The sequence below is a fragment of the Capra hircus genome, chromosome 13 (genome assembly GCF_001704415.2).
Source record: "Capra hircus breed San Clemente chromosome 13, ASM170441v1, whole genome shotgun sequence".
Lineage (NCBI taxonomy): Eukaryota > Metazoa > Chordata > Mammalia > Artiodactyla > Bovidae > Capra > Capra hircus.
This window is the reverse complement of record NC_030820.1, coordinates 24986003-25006619: the sequence shown is the minus strand read 5'-3', so window position 1 is coordinate 25006619 and position 20617 is coordinate 24986003. Positions and strand designations below refer to the sequence as shown.

The following is a 20617-nucleotide window of genomic DNA, read 5'->3' as shown; positions in this document are numbered from 1 at the left end:
CTGTCTTTTCACAGGTGTCCTCTGCACCAGCCATGCCCAGGAACCGCCTGCAACTCTCTGTGTCTGCCATGATCTCACATGCTTTACAGCTTAGCTTTTGCTGTCCTTTCTGTGTAGACTCTTCTCCCGCCCCCTCCTCCCAAATTAAATCAGCTGTTGTTCATTCTTAAGCTTAAGCTCACTCATTGCCTCATTGAAGAAGCTTTATTTTATCTGCCTCCAGACATGCTGTGCTCCCTGCACGGACGCACCATGGCCCCCAGCCTATTGCATTGCAGTAGCCTGAGTACAGGTCTCGTTTTCACTGCTCGTCTCAAAGCAATTTGCTTTTTCACCTGCGTCGTGAGTGCCTGCCTGAAACACAGCGCGTGCCCAGTGTAGACTGATGTCAACTTTCTTCTTAACTGCAGCCCTGTCTCTTAGCCTTCCTCTTCCCTCTGTTCTCTCCTAACTGCCCTTGCCCTCTGTACTTGACTCCTTGGCAGCACTGTCCACATTTGAGCCATTTGCGTTATTAATGTGACTACCGGGTGACCACAGACTTGAATGAATTACATGTTCCCTCTCCCTGCCTTCTAATTACAGAACCAGGAAGGGATCTCAGTCGTCAATCAGTCCAACCTCCCATTTAGCACAGGACCTACTCTGTGGATGGTTCTTCAGTCTTTGCTAAAATAACTTCTCAGGCTTTTATAGTACATGGATATAATGGCAGCATCATGAAAAACACCAGCAAGTAGGGTGTGTATTACCAAGGAGACATCCTGGCATGCAGAAGCTGATTCACTCCATGGATGTGAACAGGGCAGTCCTGAACCAATAGGGGCGGAGAAAAAAAAAGGGGGGGAAGCATTCTATTTTTTTTTTTTCAGCAAAGCTTATTTTTCTTTCAGATTATGGACCAGGTGAAAAGGATGCTTGACTACCTTAATCTTGTGGGCTGTGGGGTGGTTTTGGCTGGGGTTCTACAGGTGGAACGGCTACAGCCTTCTGCTCAGTCTGCGAGGAGCCTTTGTTATCTCTGCAGCGAGTTTTGGACTCTGGCAGTTTTTGAAGAAGAAAAAAAGAGGCAAGGACAGTGGCTCTTTGTGTCTCTCAAAGGCAGCACTGTTTCTTCAGGCTGGCACGGCCCACGGACAACGTGCTGCCCTTCGTGCGGGATTGTTTCACTGCCCCGACGCATGGACTGCCCGGTGCCAGCCTTCTTGTAGGAGAGAAAGGCTGGATGCCCCCTGCGATGCCAGGACAGCTCAGAGAGCAGCAAATTGAGATCACCTTCTGATGATGGCTGTCAACGATCCCTCCTCATCCTCTCTTCACGTCCCTGGGGAGCAAGTTTCAGGGCGTGCTTCCTGTTACCTGACTCACTTTGGGCTCCTGTTGCCTAGAGGTCCATCGTGGTCTTGACCTTAGAAGTGAGTTTCTAAAGAGTTCTCTCACGATTCCTCTGTTTAGATTCATTGTCAAAAGTTGAAAGTCAATGAACAGTTCTATCTTTGGAAATGCTTACTTGTTTTATTTTAAATTGAAGTATCATTGATTTACAATATCAGTTTCAGGTGTACAACATAGTGACTCAATATTTTTATAGATGATACTCCATTAAAAGTTGTTTTAGGGAATACTTAATCTCTTGGTGCAATCGGAACCCTTCATTCGTTGATATATTTAACAGGCATTTTTGAAGACCAGCTCTGTGCCACCCACTGCACCCGGTGCTGAGATACCAAGAGAAAACATTCCAGTCTTCACAGAGCTTCTAGGTAAGTGACAGTTCACTAGGATAAGTAACAAAGGGGGACTGTGTACCCTGGAGCACAGAGGAGGGTTCATGGAACCTGGCCAGCAGGAGTCACAGGGGCCTCCTGAAGTAGGCGGGTAATCGCGTTGTCATAGTGGAAACACAGAAGTCAGCCAGGGGCTGGCGATGATGACGGGCATACAGCATTGGAAGGCAGTGAGAGAGCACAGTGCATTTAGGGAACTGAACTTAATTTAAAATGACTGGGGTGGGGGGTGGCAGGAGACATTGATGAAAAAAGAGATTTTGAAAACAAGCCTTGGGTGCCCTTTGGATTTTAGATCTTATTCTAGAGGTAACTGGGGGCTTTTGAAAGATTTTTGCTGGTTGAGCCTGGTCAGGGACACGGTACAGACCTTGAGTCTGGACAATAAATGATCCCACACAGAAGGCGACGCATTACAAGGGGGCTATGCCTGCCCAATGAACACTGCTGCCACAGGAGACATACATGCAAGTTTCAGAAAGCTGGGATGTGTCCTTCATGCCCACTGGACTGTGTGGTTTTTGAGCTCCTTTTATTCCTGGACTTCTAAAACTTGGCTTAATAAAAAGTAATAGGTGCTCAACAAGTTTGTTCAATGAATGAATGAATGAATGATTCTGCCTTCTGGGAGACAAGGGACCAAGCGTCATCTTTCTTTCGTGTGATTCATATCAGATTTTCTGATACTTGAAGACCACAGTTCCTTTCAGTCAGTTCAGTTGCTCAGTCATGTCCGACTCTTTGCGACCCCATGGAATGGAGCACGCCAGGATTCCCTGTCCATCACCAGCTCCTAGAAATGGCTCAAACTCATGTCCATCGAGTCAGTGATCCAACCATCTCTTCCTCTGTCATCCCCTTCTCCTGCCTTCAGTCTTTCTCAGCATCAGGGTCTTTTCCAATGAGTCAGTTCTTCGCATCAGGTGGCCAAAGTATTAGAACTTCAGTTTCAGCATCAGTCCTTCCCATGAATATTCAGGACTGATTTCCTTTAGAATTGACTGGTTGGATCTCCTTGCTGTCCAAGGGACTCTCAAGAGTCTTCTCCAGCACCGCAGTTCAAAAGCATCACTTCTTCAGCGTTCCGCCTTCTTTATGGTCCAACTCTCACATCCATACGTGACCACTGGAAATTCCTTTAAGTCTTGCATTTTCAGATTCCACACTCCTTCAACTGTCCTTTGTGTGATGTGGTTCTTCCCCTACCTCATGTGTCCTTGTTCTAATTTGTCATTGTCCCTCTGGTCAAAATGTGCTTCTGAGAAGTAAATGCAAACAGCCAGGTAAACTCTGGCCTCAGGAAAGGTTCTCAGGGACTCTTCGTCTGATTGCTTTTCACCTGGTTATTTTGGCAATCACTTAACCCTGATGACTTGGATCCTGCTTATACTAAATTAAAATCCTGAAATTTTTCCTCATATGTTCTATTTTCAAATCATAACTCCTTCTACAAAGATGAAACAAATTTTAAAATATGTCCCCTATTGGGGATATATGACTTACATCGCTTAATGTAGTGTAGGGTTATACCTTTAACTTTTTGAAAACACAGCCCCTTTTCTTGGATCCACTGTTGCAGCCTACTAAGGCTATGTTAGCTACATCTTCCAGTCTGATATCATCTGTCTGCAAACATGATCAGTGACAATCAGTGTTCAGTCAATGTCCTAAATCAAACCACCAGGAGAAATATTTCACAGGCTAGATCCCTAGGGCAGACCAACTAGAAACTTCCCTCAAATCAGGATTTTCAGACTGAGGCCGTGATCCTTTAGTGAAACAATGTAGTGGGTTGAAATTAGCATTTTAAAAAAAGTATAGGAAAGAACCTGTCAGAATCATTGCGTGGTGGTGTTCAGTCTCTCAGTCACGTCCACTTCTTTGTGACCCCGTGGACTGCCCCAGGGTAGACAGGGCAGGCAGGCGACCGCGTCCTTCACCATCTCCCAGGGCTCACTCGGACTCATGTATATTCAGCTGGTGATGCCGTCCAGCCATCTCATCCTCTGTCGCCCCCTTCTCCTTCTGCCCTCAATCTTTCCCAGCAACAGGGTCTTTTCTAATGAGTCAGTTATTCTCATCAGTTGGTCAAAGTACTGGAGCTTCAGCTTCAGCACCAGTCCAGTGAATATTCAGGATTGATTTCCTTTAGGATTTAATGGTTTCCTTTAGGTTTAATACTCAGGATTGATTTCCTTTAGGATTTAATGGTTGGATCTCCTTGCAGTCCAAGGGACTCTCAAGAGTCTTCTCCAGCATCACAATTCAAAAGCACCTATTGTTCGGTACTCAGCCTTCTTTACGGTCCAGCTCTCAAACCCATACGTGACTACTGGAAAAACCGTAGCTTTAACTATACAGACCTTTATCGGCAAAGTAATGTCTCTGCTTTTTAATATGCTGTCTAGGTTTGTCATAGCTTTTCTTCCAAGGAGCAAACACCTTTTAATTTTGTGTAATTTTAATTTCCATGTATGGAGTAAAGACAAGTTATAAATTTTGTGAAACTGTGTCTCAGTCATACACATATACACATATATTTTATTAAGGTCTATATAGCACAGTCACAGATGCAAATAATACTGTCCCAAGAATCACATAATTAAATTGGAGGATACATATTGTGCTATCTGTTAGTTCAGTTCAGTCGCTCAGTTGTGTCTGACTCTTTGCGACCCCATGAATTGCAGCATGCCAGGAGTCTATCACCAATTCCCAAAGATCACCCAAACTCACGTCCATCGAGTCAGTGATGCCGTCCAGCCATCTCATCCTCTGTCCATTCCTTTAGAGTTTCAGCTTTAGTATCAGTCCTTCCAAAGAATACCCAGAACTGATCTCCTTTAGAATGGACTGGTTGGATCTCCTTGCAGTCCAAGGGACTCTCAAGAGTCTTCTTCAACACCACAGTTCAAAAGCACCAATTCTTTGGTGCTCAGCTTTCTTCACAGTCCAACTTTCACACCCATACCTGACCACTGGAAAAACCATAGCCTTGACTAGATGGACCTTTGTTGGCAAAGTAATGTCTCTGCTTTTGAATATGCTATCTAGGTTGGTCATAACCTTCCTTCCAAGGAGTAAGCATCTTTTAATTTCATGGCTGCAAAAACATAGTAAATAGATTAACATAGAAATGAACTGAAAGTCCCATTGTCACTCTTGTAATTCTTGACTTTTAAAAAAATTAATTTTTATTAGAGTTGCTTTGCCACATTGTTAGTTTCTGCTGCGTAGCAATGTGAATCAGTTATACATAAACATATATTCCCTCTTTTTTAGATTTCTTCCCCATTTAGGTCACTGCAGAGAACTGAGCAGAATTCCCTGTACAACAGGTTCTCAGTAGTTGTCTGTTTTATATGTAGTGTATATATGTCAATCCCAACCTTTCAGTTCATTCCTCTCTCCCTCCCCGCCTTGGGATCCATAAATTTGTTCTCTGCATCTGTGTCTCTATTGCTGCTTTGTAAATAGGTTCATCTGTGCCATTTTTCTAAATTCCACATATAAATGATAATATATGATATTTGTTTTCCTCTTTCTGACCTTCTTCACTCTGTATGACAGTCTCCTAGACAGCATATTGAAAAGCAGAGACATTATTTTGCTGACAAAGATCCATCTAGTCAAAGCTATGGTTTTTCCAATGGTCACGTATGGATGTGAGAGTTGGACCATAAGGAAAGCTAAGCACCGAAGAATTGATGCTTTTGAACTGTGAGGTTGAAGAAGACTCTTGAGAGTCCCTTGGACTGCAAGGAGATCCAACCAGTCCATTCTGAAGGAAGTGAGTCCTGAATATTCATTGGAAGGACTGATGCTGAAGCTGAAATTCCAATACTTTGGCCACCTGATGCAAAGAACTGACTCATTGGAAAAGACCCTGATGCTAGGAAAGATTGAAGGCAGGAGGAGAAGGGGACTTCAGAGGATGAGATGGTTGGATGGCATCACTGGCTCGATAGACATGAGTTTGAGCAAGCTCCAGGAGTTGGTGCAGGACAGGGAAGCCTGGTGTGCTGCAGTCCATGGGGTCGCAAAGAGTCGGACACCACTGAACAACTGAACTGAACTGATGACAGTCTTTGTGTCTATCCATAATTCTTGGCTTTTTGAAATGAAAACTTCATTGTTTGACAAAGAGACAACTTCTTTCCTTTGAAAAGTGTTCTTGAAGCAGCAATCTAGCATTTTCCAGGGTTTCTGCAATATTTCAGGCCCACTGTGGGAATATTGGGCCTCCAATCCCAGTCCGAGAGGCTCAGATCCAGTTTGCTTTGTATGCCATGGTACTGCCTGAGATTTTATCTGTGCTCCCAATGAGGGTGAAGGTTTCCTCTGGGTTAAAAAAGTTAAAAAAGTCAAGCAAAGACCATGCTTCCTAATAAATTCATTAGAAAATGTCTTTGACTTGCTAACTAAGCATATGGAGAATATATGGTACTAGCAGACCAGTCTAGTTTTGCCTGAAATGTATGTTGGGACCATTTGTCACAACTACTTGTATCCTTCCGTTCTACCTACATGATATGTTTTCTAGATTCTAATGTTAATATATTGATTAGCAGTAACTGTGAAAGTTATGCTTTTGAAGACACTAAATACCTTCCTATTGTTGGTATTCTCCTTACATGTTGGACTGTTGTGATTCTGGTTGTCGGACTCACCTTGCATGTAATAGTCCTTGTCGACAACCAGTTTTTCCTTCATCAAATATGATGTGATACAGACTTAGAGAATGAATTTGTGGTTGCCAGGGGGTAAGGTTGGGGGGAGGGGACAGTAGGGAGTTTGGGATGGACATGTACACACTACTGTATTTATAATGGATAACCACAGTGTCCTACTTATAGCACAGAGAACTCTGCTCAATGTTATGTGGCAGCCTGGATGGGAGGGGAGTTTGGGGGAGACTGGATACACGTATATGTACGGCTGAGCATCTTCACTGTTAACCTGACAACATTGTTAATCAGCTATACCCCAATACAAACTAAAAAAGTAAAAAAAAAAAAAAAAAAAAACTACACAAAAAAGTGATGTGATAGCCATTAAAACTGTTCACAAATATGATCTCCTTGCTCCAAGCAAGCATATGATAGAATTGCACTTCACTATATTGAAATTAGTCATGACCATGTGACTGGCTTTGGCCAATGAAATGAAAGGGACATGTGTCACTTGTAAGCGGAGGCATTTCCTTGCCGGGGCAGGTACTGTAGAGCTTTAACCCCCTTCCCACGTTGATCAGGGAAGTACTGGTGACACAGAGGAGCACACCTGCCTTCCAAACCCACGTCAGACATGGAGCAAGTGAAAAATAACAATAAGTTATTGTCTAGGGCACCTGAGATTTAGGATTTATTTATTTATTTTTTTAACTAGAACAAAAACTAGCCCATTCTAACATGTGTGTAAAAATACACTGACTTTCCTGTAAACCGTATCTATTCTTTGTTTTCACTTGTGTCTTCGTTTCTATAGTGATAAATCTTGATTATTCTTCTTAAAACTCCTCACTGTTTATTGAACTGTAATAATCTGCTCTTCTGATTTTCCAGTGTTTTTTCTTTCCTGTGAAAGAGTCATATTGCAAGAATCTTTCTTGAATGAGTATCAATAGTGGGGCAGTTGGAAGTTGTACTTTTTTCATTATATTTGGCAAAGAAAAAATATACTTCTTTTTAGAGGAGCTCCACCCTTCAGCTGCAATGCATTACTGTCTACCTAAATGCTCTTAACTAGCCAGAAAGCAAATGTTTCCCATTACAAATGACATTTATCAGTTAGTCTCAGAAATAGGGCTCCTTCAAAATTGATCTCGCTTGGAAGTAACCATTATGACTCACTACTGGATCTCTCAGTGCTTTCAAAGTGAAAAAATGCAATGGAGGATATGATTAACATTGACCTATTGCGTCCTTCATGTATGTATATCAACCATCACATTTATTTTTCCAATAGGACATTTTTTTGGCTATCACTATTCAGATATCCTGCTGAATATGCCTGGTAGCCTTTCGTGTGCATTAGTCCTTTACATTTTAAAGTTTTTCATATAACCTTCATTATTATATTTCTAGAATCTGTTATTTTATTTTGTGCTGTTGCCCATGAATTGAATTATGGGCAACATACGCTGTTGCCCATATAGTGTTTAAAAAAAATGTTTGAGCCAGTATCATTCAAACTTTAAGCTTGATCGAGGGGACCTCCCTGAAAGTCCAGTGGTCAAGACTTTGTGCTTCCACTGCCAGAGGCATGGGTTTGATCCCTGGCAGGAGAGCAAAGATCCCGCATGCTTCATGGCACGGCCAAGAAATAAATATTTTAAATATGTTTGAAATATTGAATGTCCCCAACTTCCCATTGGATTATGTTCTAAAAACTTACAATCTCCTTTTTGGAGCTTGGGTGACACTTCCCAGAAATTATTCTGAAATTCATCATTAGTTTCCACTCTAGTCACTCAAAGGCAATTTAACCCCTAATTGACAAAGGTACACATTTATTTGGAGAAAAAGTTTGTTCCTCTAAACTTTCTGTTTTAAAAATATTTATTTATGTATCTGGCTGCACTGTGTCTCAATTGCAGCATGCTGAATCTTTAGTTGCAGCATGTGAACTCTTAGTTGCGATGTGTGGGATCTAACTTCCTGACCATGGATCGAACCCAGACTTCCTACTTTGGAAGCACAGTGTTTTAGCCCCTGAACCACCAGGGAAGCCTCTCTCTTAAATTTTCTTATGAGAAGGGAAGAAATGTGGCAGCCCTAGAAATACGTTTTTCCTTTTTTTACACCCATGGACAGAAAAGTCTTTGCAAATCAGATATTTCCTTCAAAACACTTGTACTTAATTTCATAGAGTAGCTTAAAAGATACAGATCTTAAAGCTATAGAAGCAATATAATGCAAAATTAACTCATGTGGGAGTCTCACCTTCTCATTCAGATCTTCCTGCCGTAAAATATTGATCACAATCTGATAGGAATAGCAATCTAATAATAATTTTTAATGAGGTAATTCAGCTGCAAAATCAGAGAGAAGAATTGGAATGACTTTGAACCTTCCAAGCTTGGAGGTGTGGAGCTTATTTAGTAATAAATTGTGAGTGGGCTGTGTTCTGTCATCTTGACCCATAGATGAGCTATCATTAAATATTGCTGAATATTAAATCGGCAGGGATTTTGGTTTTAGACCTTGTTTGCTCCATTTTGAAAACAAAAAAAAAAGGGTAGCCCTTCAACAAGAGAGGGAAGAGGAAAATCTGTGATCTGGTAAGGGATTTATGTTCTAATTCTGCCTTTGACCATAATAATACAGTACTAAGAACTCAAAAAAAAAATTTTTTTTAATATAGGGAAAGAGATCTGAACACTGTTGAATTTTGAAATATTTCCCCTGATAGCTCAGTTGGCAAAGAATCCACCTGCAATGCAGGAGACCCTGATTTGATTCCTGGGTCAGGAAGATCCCCAAAGGATAGGCTACCCACTCCAGTATCCTTGGGCTTCAGTTGGTAAAGAATCCACCTTCAATGTGGGAGACATGGGTTCTATCCCTGGGTTGGGAAGATCCCCAGGAGAAGGGAAAGGCTACCCACTCCGGTATTCTGGCCTAGAGAATTCCATGGACTGACTATACAGTCCATGGGGTTGCAGAGAGTTGGACATGACTGAGCAACTTTCACTTTCACTTCACTTTCAAACAACTATGCTTCAAACATTGAAGCCAAAGTCTTGACAGCCAAAGTCTTTGATCACTTCTTAAAGAGTGAATCTAGAGACAGCCTTGAGATTAAAAGGTCTTGAGAAGCTTATCTTATTGTAAAAGATGGAGTTTTCCATAAATCACCAGTATTAACTTGTTTACTAAGGTGAATAGAGAATTCTAGGAAGTTTGAAAAATCTAGAAAATTGTGAAATCAAATAAAGAAGATCCCCTGGAGAAGGAAATGGCAACCCACTCCATTATTCTTGCCTGGAGAATCCCATGGACGGAGGAGCTTGGTGGGCTACAGTCCACGGGTCGCGAAGGGTTGGACACAACTGAGCAACTTTATTTTATTTATTTATTTTTATAGGGCTTTCCTGGTGGCTCAGCAGTAAAGAATCTGCCTGCCAATGCAGGAGACGCAGGTTCGATCTTTGGGTCCGGAAGATCCCCTGGAGGAGGAAATGACAACTTACTCCAGTATTCTTGCTGGAGAAATCCTATGAACAGAGGAGCCTGGCGGGCTACAGTCCATGGGGTCGCAGAGAGTTGGACGTGACTTAGTGACTAAACAACAATAAGGAAATACATAGGGCCCTGAATTTCAAGCCAGGAGGTCTTGGTTTTAATTTCTGTCCTATACTAACTTCCTGGTCACTTTGATGGCTGATACTTAATTTAACCCTCTGCAACTATTAATATATCTCCTTGGATGACTTGCTGTCTAAGCCTTTTCCAATCTCAGTATCTCAGTAACCTGTCACTAGTCTACTCAGATAGAGGTGTTTCTAGATACTAAGGGCGTGGGAGTGACATTTGGTCATCAGTGTCCCTCTTGAGCAATAGTGGTGGTGGCAGATATAGCTGCCATTCACTGACATTTACTCTGGGCAAGAGTCTATCCCGAATCTTTTACATGTATTATCTCACTTAATCTTCAAAATATTGTTAGAGAGTTTGTGTATTTTGTCCAAGTCTTCCCAGCTATAAAATGTCTAATATGGAAAGAAGTAGTGCACGTTGATCTTTTTATCATCTGCTCATAAATTAGCTGCTATAGCAGCAGCTTTAAATGGACACATAAATCTAATATATCCAATTTTACTGGAAATCAGATGTCTTGTGTGTACTGGCAACAGATTTTAGTTTAGGTAACATTTGGATCTATTTGTGAGTGTTATTTATGTGCACTGAGTACACTCATAAAATCATACAATGTTAGAACTATCAGAGGTCTTAAAGACATCTAGTAATGTGGTGTCCAAAATAGTAGCTACTGTGGTGGTTTAGTCACTAAATTGTGTCCGACTCTTGCGACCCTATGGACGGTAGCCTGCCAGGCTCCTGACTATGGGATTCTCCAGGCAAGAATACTGGAGTGGGTTGCCATTTCCTACTCTGGGGGATAGCTGTATTGAAATTTTAATTTTAACTAATTAAATTGAAAGCTTAGTTCCTCAATCACCACCTGCAACTCAGTAGACACATGTAGCTACCATATTGATCAGTGCATTTATGGACTATGTTCATCGTCACAGAAATTTCTATTGGAAATTTCCAATGACGACATTGTAATTCAACCCCTTTGGAGCTATCAGGATTCTTTTGGTTGCAAGTAGAAGAAACCTTGGCCCAAAATGACTTAACCAAAGAGTGGAAGAGTGGGGAGTTTATTGGTTCATGTAACTGGATAATCCACGACTTGACTCAGGGTTCTTAAGGCCAAGTAGGCACCTACTCCTGTTATCTGTTTCTTTCTTATGTCTACCCTCCCCTCCACCCAGTGACTCAGTTTGTCTTAAGGCCAGATTCATTCGTTGTAACAATAGCTCTAGTTATTCCAGACCTTTCCATCAGAGGAAGAATTTGGTGAGAGGAGAGGGAGTAGTGAGAAGAGTGAGGGAAATAACTTCTCCAAAGACTTACACTCTATAGACATGTCTCACTGATCCAAAATTGATGATCTTTGTCCCTAAGTAATCCTTATGGCCAGAAAGATAGAATGTTCTGGGTTTAAGCCAATCAGACCCATGCCTGGATCAATTCCACTGTAATTGCTATAATTTCATGACTAATTTATAACAGATTCACAAAGAGATTACCCACCGCCCACCTCCAAAAAAAAAAAAATGTCAGAGTACTTTAAGCAGAAGAAAAGAAAAAATTTTGGTGAGTTGCCTCCCAAATATACACAGTACCTTCATTTTTACTGCTTCTCCAAAATTATGTATGTGTTGGTTCAGTGGCTAAGACTCCATGTTCCCAGTGCAGGGGGCCTTGGTTTGATCCCTGGTTAGGGAACTAGATCCCACAACTAAAAATGATCCTGTATGCCCCAGATGATACCTGGCAGAGTGAAACAAATATATTTTTAAAAAACATTTCTCTTGCTCCCTTATAATACAAGTCCACACAGTTGAGGTTTCTGCATCTAAATTAATATCTTCTAAAGCTCTTTGACACACTGCTGCTGCTGCTAAGTCGCTTCAGTCGTGTCCGACTCTGTGCAGCCCCATAGATGGCAGCCAACCAGGCTCCCCTGTCCCTGGGATTCTCCAGGCAAGAACACTGGAGTGGGTTGCTGTTTCCTTCTCCAATGCATGAAAGTGAAAAGTGAAAGTGAAGTCCCTCAGTCGTGTCCGACTCTTCGCGACCCCATCGACTGCAACCTACCAGGCTCCTCCGTCCATAGGATTTTCCAGGCAAGAGTACTGCAGTGGGGTGCCATTGCCTTCTCTGCTTTGACACACTAGAGGGTGTTATTTAGGGTGAAGGATACTGTTAACTAGGTTCACTTACAATGGAAGGAAAAGTTACCCATAATCAATTACATTTCTTTCAATTCTTTGCTCTTAGTTTTTAGTCAGTAGAAAATCTGGACCTTATTGATTTCTGAAGTTTATATAAATGCAGAAAAGAGGAATGCCCCAGCCTGCTTCTTCCCCAAATATAAATATACAAGAGAAGAATCCACACAAATCTGTTTACAATTTAGGACAACAACAAGAAGAAAATAGAAAAAGTCATGGTGATGAATTCAGAATGTCCAAGCCAGTTTTCAAGCAGCTGGCCTTTGAGTTACTAAGTGTGTTTATTTTTTCCATTCTCTCCTAAAACCATAGCTGTTACAAAATCCCAGAAACAGAACTGCCCTGAATCTACAGCACTGCTTTATTCCACCAAACCCCAGTCACCAAACCGTGATTAAATGGGTGTGAAGAATAAAATAGCCCAAGATTCCTAAAATGTCACATATTTGCAGTTTGACCAAAATGGAACCCAGCCTGTAGCCTTGTCTCATTACTTTTTGAAATAGGGTAAAGTGAATATCCATGGAGATGCTCTTAAAATTATCTTTATTTTCTTCTGACAAATCATACCAATTCATAATGAAATTGTAGTGCTAGTCAAAGGGATCAGCATACCCAGCAAATAGAGCCCCTCAAAGAAGGATGAAACTACCCAAAACTCTGGTGTGAGCTTTACACGCTGGGGCACTAGTTAGACAGCTTACGCCTATCTTTCAGAACATGCCCACACCTTTATTAGCTCATGATAAAGAACTCCCTCTCGCTAAGACCGGCTGCCTTCCATGAGGCCTTGATATCAAGCCTTTGGGACAATACCTGCAACTCTTTTCTAAAGCGTGAACTAAATGAACCAGCCCCTTTGGCCTCTTAATGACTGTTGATTGTGATGGGGTCAGTTCTTCCTGCCTGTACGTGTCCATCATAGAAATCAGCAGACCCAAACTTATACTCACAGATTCCAGCAACAGATTCTGCAGGTTGGACAGTTATTTTCTTGTTAGTTTATCTACTTATCTGTTTCAGAAGTTTTGGAAGATGACAACAGCACATATTATCATCTCATATTAGCTTCTTTTTGGAAAAAACAAACAAACAAATATTCATTTGGCTGTGCCGGGTCTTTAGTTGCAACACGTGGACTCTTTGATTTTCACTGTGGCACGTGGGATCTTTACTTGCAGTATGCAGACTCTTTGTTCCAACATGTGGGATCTAGTTCCCCACCCAGGAATTGAACCCAAACCCCTGCATTGGGAGTGCTGAGTCTTAGCCACTGTACCACTGGGAAGTCCCCAAGTTAATATCTTAAGACAGCAACCAAGCCTATCACCTTAACTATCTCCTATGAGTTTCTTTCTTAAGGTTAAAAAAATGGAAGGTAACTTAGTAAACCAGAATTCTTTGAGACTTATCTCCACCCCATGCCACACACCTGTGTCTTTCAGGATGTATGTTTAATAACTTTGAGACAATAAGCTCAATGCTGCTCTGGGCCTTATGGTACTATAATAAAGTGGGTTTTTATGTTCTTATATGACTTTTCAGATAATAACTATAAGTCACTAATTAGATGAAGTAAGTTAATATCTACCTGAGTCCTTCATCAGGTTTAAACCTAAGGAAGCTTACAGAATTGATGAGAAAAATTCGACCGTTCCCTTTAGTTGGTATTCTCTGCTCCAATAGAAAAAGAAATCCCCTAATATTTATATACCTGTGTTATTTCAAGAGACAACACCCTATGATGGTAAACAAGGATTTTGAGCCTTCACTCCTTCTAACTTATTGACAATAGCTAATATCAATCTTTAAAAAAAATTTTTGTTAATTTATTTTTGGCTGCTCTGGGGTTTCATTGCTGTGCACGGGCTTTCTCTAGCTGTGCTGCACAGGCTTCTCATTGTACTGGCTTCTTTGCGGAGGGTCGCAGGCTCAGTAGTGGTGGTGGACGGATTTAGTTGCCCCCAAAGCATGTAGGATCTTCCCGGACCAGGGACTGAACCCATGTCCCCTGCATTGACAGGCAGATTTTTAACCACTGAACCACCAGCAAAATCCTAATATCAATCTTTATATTAGCAAGATCCAAATGTTTTTACAGGTCTAGGGAAATCACTGCAGATGGTGACTGCGGCCATGAAATTAAAAGACACTTACTCCTTGGAAGAAAAGTTATGACCAACCTAGATAGCATATTCAAAAGCAGAGACATTACTTTGCCAACAAAGGTCCGTCTAGTCAAGGCTATGGTTTTTCCAGTAGTCATGTATGGATGTGAGAGTTGGACTGTGAAGAAAGCTGAGCGCCGAAGAATTGATGCATTTGAACTGTGGTGTTGGAGAAGACTCTTGAGAGTCTCTTGGACTGCAAGGAGATCCAACCAGTCCATTCTGAAGGAGATCAACCCTGAGATTTCTTTGGAAGGAATGATGCTAAGGCTGAAACTCCAGTACTTTGGCCACCTCATGTGAAGAGTTGACTCATTGGAAAAGACTCTGATGCTGGGACGGATTGGAGGCAGGAGGAGAAGGGAACGACAGAGGATGAGATGGCTGGATGGCATCACTGACTCGATGGACATGAGTCTGAGTGCACTCCGGGAGTTGGTAATGGACAGGGAGGCCTGGCATGCTGTGATTCATGGAGTTGCAAAGAGTTGGAGATGACTGAGCGACTGAACTGAACTAGGGAAATAGGCAATAATGAGATGAATTAAAATGGTCTGAGAACAAATACATTTTTCTGAAGAATCTTAGAAAGGATAGGTTGCAGTGTGGTGTTTCGAGGAGGTATCAGGGATGACATTGGGGTAAAATCCAGTTGTGAGGCTTCCTGTCTGTGTGGCCTTGGGAAAACCACTTGAACCCTCTGAGATTCTGCTACTTCATCTACACAGTGAGGGTAATAATGCCCCATCCTTTGCCTTAATGGATTATTCCTTAGAATACATGTATTGTTATCTTGAAGTTTGTTCATGATCTAATGATCAAAGCCAATGGCCCTTTCTGTCTTTACGTTACTCAAGCTCCCCGCATATTCAGTTAGGTGGCTTCAAACTCACTCCTTGCATAATGTAACACACTTCCAACTTTAGAAAACTTTATATATCCATATCTTTTGTTGACTTTCTCCTGCCTCTGAAAAGTTAATACTCCAGAAATTATCTCTTTGGGCTTCTCCTCTTCTTCCTTCTCTTTTCTCTCTCTAGAATTTCATCATTCCCTGGGGCTACGTTTCCCCTTTAGAAGATGATTCTTATGTCTGTGTCCCTAACCCACAGCTCTCTTCTGGGAGAGAGAAGAAGCTCTCTTCTCCACGCTGTTTCCAATTGCATGATCAATAGATCCACTTAAAAAGCTCATAGATAATTAACACTCAAGATTGACAGCCACCCCCTCAAACCAGCTCTTCCTATTAGATTGCCATTCCTATAAATGGCACTGTTTTCCTCCTAATTCCCCACTCTCAAAATATCAGGTGTATAAATGACTCCCCTATTCCTTCTCCTCCTTGATTTTCATGTTTTGTTGGTTTGCCCTCTACAGAATGCTTTGTGTCTATTTCCTTCCGAATTCTGTGACATCACTGGTTCAGGTTTACCTTGCCTCCTGTTTAAACTATTCCAATAGCTTCTCTTCATCCTTGCCTCTCTAATTCGTTTACTACATGCTGCCAGAAAAATCTCCCTAAATCATTCTCCTAAAGCACATAGTTTTAAAGACTTTGATTGGATATGAAGTCAAATTCAGACTTCTTATCCTGGTTCCACTTATTCATTCAGTGACTATGCATTGTTAAATGCTGGAAATACAACAGTGAGACAAACAAGCACAATTCCTGTTCTTGCTGAATTTTCAGCCTAGTAGGGAAGACGAACATTGCAGGAAAAGGCAAACAAAAAGTTGATTAGAATTGTTAGCACTTCATGCAAGAGAAATTAAGCTTATTTCAAATGACTTCACCTGGTTGGGAGGATGCATGAAGGCTCTCGCACAGAAGTTTTATATATCATATATGTAGGGCTTTCCCGGTGGCTCAGCGTAAAGAATCCTCCCGCAATGCAGGAGACACAGGAAATATGGGTTCTATCCCTGGATCAGGAAGATCCCCTGGAGGAGGACATGGCAGCCCACTCCAGTATTCTTGCCTGGGGAATCCCATGGACAGAAGGGCCAGGTGGGCTACAGTCTGTAGGGTCACAAAGAGTTGGACACGACTGAAGTGATTTAGCATGCAGGCAAGGAAATACCTAGTGTTTCTTCCCTTAGTAATTGCTGCTATCCAGAATTGCTCTGGTTATTCTTGTCATGTGAAATAAGAAAATGAAATCAATATAAATATCAGGAAGAGGAGGGAACAGAAGCTCTTGGAGCTGAGGAGAGAAGCAACTGAGTATTCACACACGCATCGTATATGTTGCTGTTGTGTGTTTAGTCCCTCAGTCATGTCTGATTCTTTGCGACCCTGTGGACTGTAACCCACCAAGCTCCTCTGTCAGTGGGATTTTTCAGGCAAGAATACTGGAGTGGGTTACCATTTCCTTGTCCAAGGGATCTTCCAGACCCAGGGATCAAACCTTTGTCTCCTGCCTTTCCTGTTTTGGCAGGCAAGTTCTTTACCACTAGCGCCACCTGGGAAGCCCATCATATGTGTAGAGACTTGTTTTCTCAAATCCTCTACTCATAATCCAACTTTCATTCAAATTGCACAACTTGGAATCCTTGCTTATGCCTTCTTCTGTGCTTTGTTCATGCTGAAGCTTTTATCTACAGTATATTCTATGTGTCTTTCAAGTCCCATCTCCTCCATGTAGCTTTGGTAGTAATTTGTCCATTCATCTGTGATTTCTTGTTCCCTTAATCCAATGATCCAATGATCTTGTTAAAACCGTACTTGTTTGGAAATCAAGACAGGAAAAAGTCGGTTGCATGTCCAGGTATTAGAAACAAGCAAATGGAAGACGAATGCGTAAGAATCCATTTGAAATAGCATCAAAAATGATAAAACACAAACTTCTGCTTCCAGCCCAGTTTTACACTACCAGCTGAAACAACCAAACAACAACCAGAAAATTGATAAATGAATCAGTAAATCAACCCAGACAAAACAGAGGAAGCAATGACTGAAGACATTGAGCAACAGGCAAAGGACAGGGATTGCTCAGAAGCAAAAAGTAAACGAGGGGTGTGCCATGGCTGCTGACCGAGGTTTATGAGCTTGACAGTTTGAGAGCTTTTCAACTTCAGCACACACAGAGAGAAAACCAGGCAAAACCCAGCTGACTTCCTGAACTGAGAAGATGGCACTGAGGGTCCAGAGAGACCATGAGAACTAGAATATTTAGGACAGAGGAACAGAGAAGAAAATTTTGCAGAAAAAGAGAAATCCAGGTGCCTGCAGAAGGTCCCTATCACGTATGCAGCCAAGAATTGATCAGTGGGTGTCTGTGAGGGAACTACTTGAAAGTGGACTTGGGTTAGTTGTAAATGTTAATTAAGAACAGTCGAAAACTGGAAATAACCCAAAGATCCGTCAACAGTTGAAAGGACAAATTGTGGCATATTCATAGAATGCAGTATATTCATATTCAACCATACCGACCAATCTCTAAAACAGGATGTGGAGTGAAAGAAGACAGTCACAAAAATGTAAGAACCGTGTCTTTGTACAGAGGAAGTTAAAGAACAGGCAAAATGGGTCCATAGTGATAGGAGTCAGAACAGTAATTGCCCCTGGGTGTTGAGGCTTAACTGGAAGAGATGAGAGAACTTTCCGGACTGATGGAAATGTTCGTTGTGATTGGGGTGGTGGTTTCATGGACTTATACATTTGTCAAAATTTATCAGAATGTGTGCTTCAGATTTCTGCACTTCACATATATCTTGCTTTAAAAATTAGACAGATATTAGCCTTGTCGGGTAATTAGCAGATAGATGATGAGTGATTGCTTATAAAGCTTGTGTTTCTGAATATGTAATTTTTTTAAGGAGGCTTTAAATTTTTACTCTGTCAAGTCACCAAATATATGACATCTATTCAGACTGAAAATGCATCTGTTTTTACAAATTGTATAAAATTTCAAGCCTTTACTTCATCAAAGAGTTAAAAGGTCTAAGAAGTAAAAAAAAAAAAAAAAAAGAAAACTGCTGAACCATGTCTGTAAAACGTGTTACTGAAACAGAGATGAGATAGAATGGACTTCAAGAAATGAAACTCCACTATAACAAAGATAGAGAATGATGAAGAAAGGGAAGAACAGTTAAAAATTACAAGAATAATTAAGTGCCATAGGACAAATGCAGTAGAAGTCGTGAGTGTGAATAACCAACAAACCAGGATCCATGTAGAGGAACCTAAGTCAGTAAACATGCATTAGAGCTGGGAGCCCTGCCGTGACCTTGGTCCCGCTCTCATACCACACATACCTCTCATTCCACGGGACACAAATATGCCTTTCATATTAGAAAGAAGACTCTTTCCTATATGCTCAGCCTTTCCAAGGGCCGTCAGTAAGCCCAGGGACAGATGTTTGGACCAAAGCTTACTTGGGTTTCCTAAAACCTTTATTTCTTCCCAGACAACTCAGTCTTATTCTCTGAAACTTTATTCACTGAACTCATTAAGTCCTTTATTTGAGAATGAGATTTTAACATGTGTTTCCAAGAAAATACACATTTTGAGAAATTATGTTCATATAATTAATAATTGTAAAGATCTAGAATGGGGGTAGCATGCTGGTGACAGCCACTTTTTTTTTTTTAAACAGAATCTTGGGATTATGAGACCAAGGACACATAAGTTTATTTTTTATTATTTTTGGCCAAGCAGCATGTGGGATCTTAGTTCCCCGACCAGAGATCGAACCCGTGCCCCCTGCATTGGAAGCGCAGAGTCCTAACCACTGGACCTGCCAGGAAGGTCCTGGCAGCCACTTTCTTATGATTTGCTCACTCCATTGTCTCTGTTCAGCTGTAAACAACAGGAGGGCAGGAACTGTTTTACTCCTCTCTGTATCTTCCTCAGAGCCTTGAACATGACTGGAGGTTAAGCAGTGCTTTCTCAATTAAAATTAAGCAAATTGGCTTTCATGTTTCCTCTCCATTTCCAGGCACTCCAGAGTCCCTCAGGCACAAGTTCTTCTAGTCTGCATCTTCATTGCTGTCTTTGGTGTGTTTTGATGCTGAATACTTTTTATTCATTCGTGCATCTCATTGATTTCTTCCCTCTTTCCCAAGGAGCTCAGCAGCTAAATAGAGAAACGGTTTCCGCCCGTGGGATGAGTCCTGTTTTCTCTATGATTTCTTCCAAAAGAAAGAGCAATAAATAAAGCAAGGCAAACATGAGCTGTGTCAACAGAGCAAAACACCTGCGGGACAACAACTTGAAGCTGACGAAGACTTATGCAACTTTTTAATGGTTTGTCCTCAATCCAGCAGTAAGATTTTCCTGACAGTAACTCACTCCCTGCCAAAGAGAGCAGGACCCTTGAATCTGGTGGAGAAATTGACTATAAGACTGTACTGTGGTTTCTGGGAACACTGGACAAAGTTTGTGATTGCAATCTTGGTCACAGAAAGATGTTGTACATAGGTTAGCATATGAGACAGAAAATGATTCTAGTGACAGCAGCCAAAACATCCAAAATATATACAGGATGTACAGTCTGCAAAGCAGTTTTACACAGATTATAGCCCCTCCTCCCCCAACACAGGTACACACACACACACCCTAAGCCAAGGGGGTGGATGTAATTTTGTTCATGGTACAGATAAGAAATGGACTCTGAGCAATGGAAGTATTAGTCACAAAATCATGTTCCTCCTTCATATTTCTGACTCCTATACATTAACCATCTGATTCCATTTATGAAGTGTGTAGTCTTATTGACCTGTAGTAAAGCCATTCCTCAGCTTTGATACAATATCATATAATTCATCAAGGTTGGGGCTTCCCTGGTGGTCCAGTGGTTAAGACTTGGCCTTCCAAAGCAGAGGGTCAGGTTCAGTCTTTGGTTGGGGAGCTATGATCCCCTCTGCCTTGAAAACATGAAATAAATGTTTTTCAAAACATGAAATAGAAGCAATATTGTAACAAACTCAATGAAGAGTTTGGAAATGGTTCACATAAAAAATGTCTCAAAGAAATAAAAATAAAATTCATTAAGGTGACTTCTGATTTTTAAAAATATAAAATTCCTCCCAACTGCTCATTAAAATAACTATGAAACTACAGAATTAGAAAAGTTATCCTAAAGGAAAATTAATATAGTTATACAACTTATTAGAATCTGGGGTGAATCTTA

The 20617-nt window shown here is 41.2% G+C and overlaps 1 long non-coding RNA gene across 1 annotated transcript; it reads left to right on the top strand.

Moving 5' to 3' along the window:
- On the top strand, window positions 902–20398 carry LOC102171166. The gene is made up of 3 exons (XR_310476.3): window positions 902–1415; window positions 1676–1763; window positions 19551–20398. It is a non-coding gene; the product is annotated as an uncharacterized LOC102171166 (long non-coding RNA).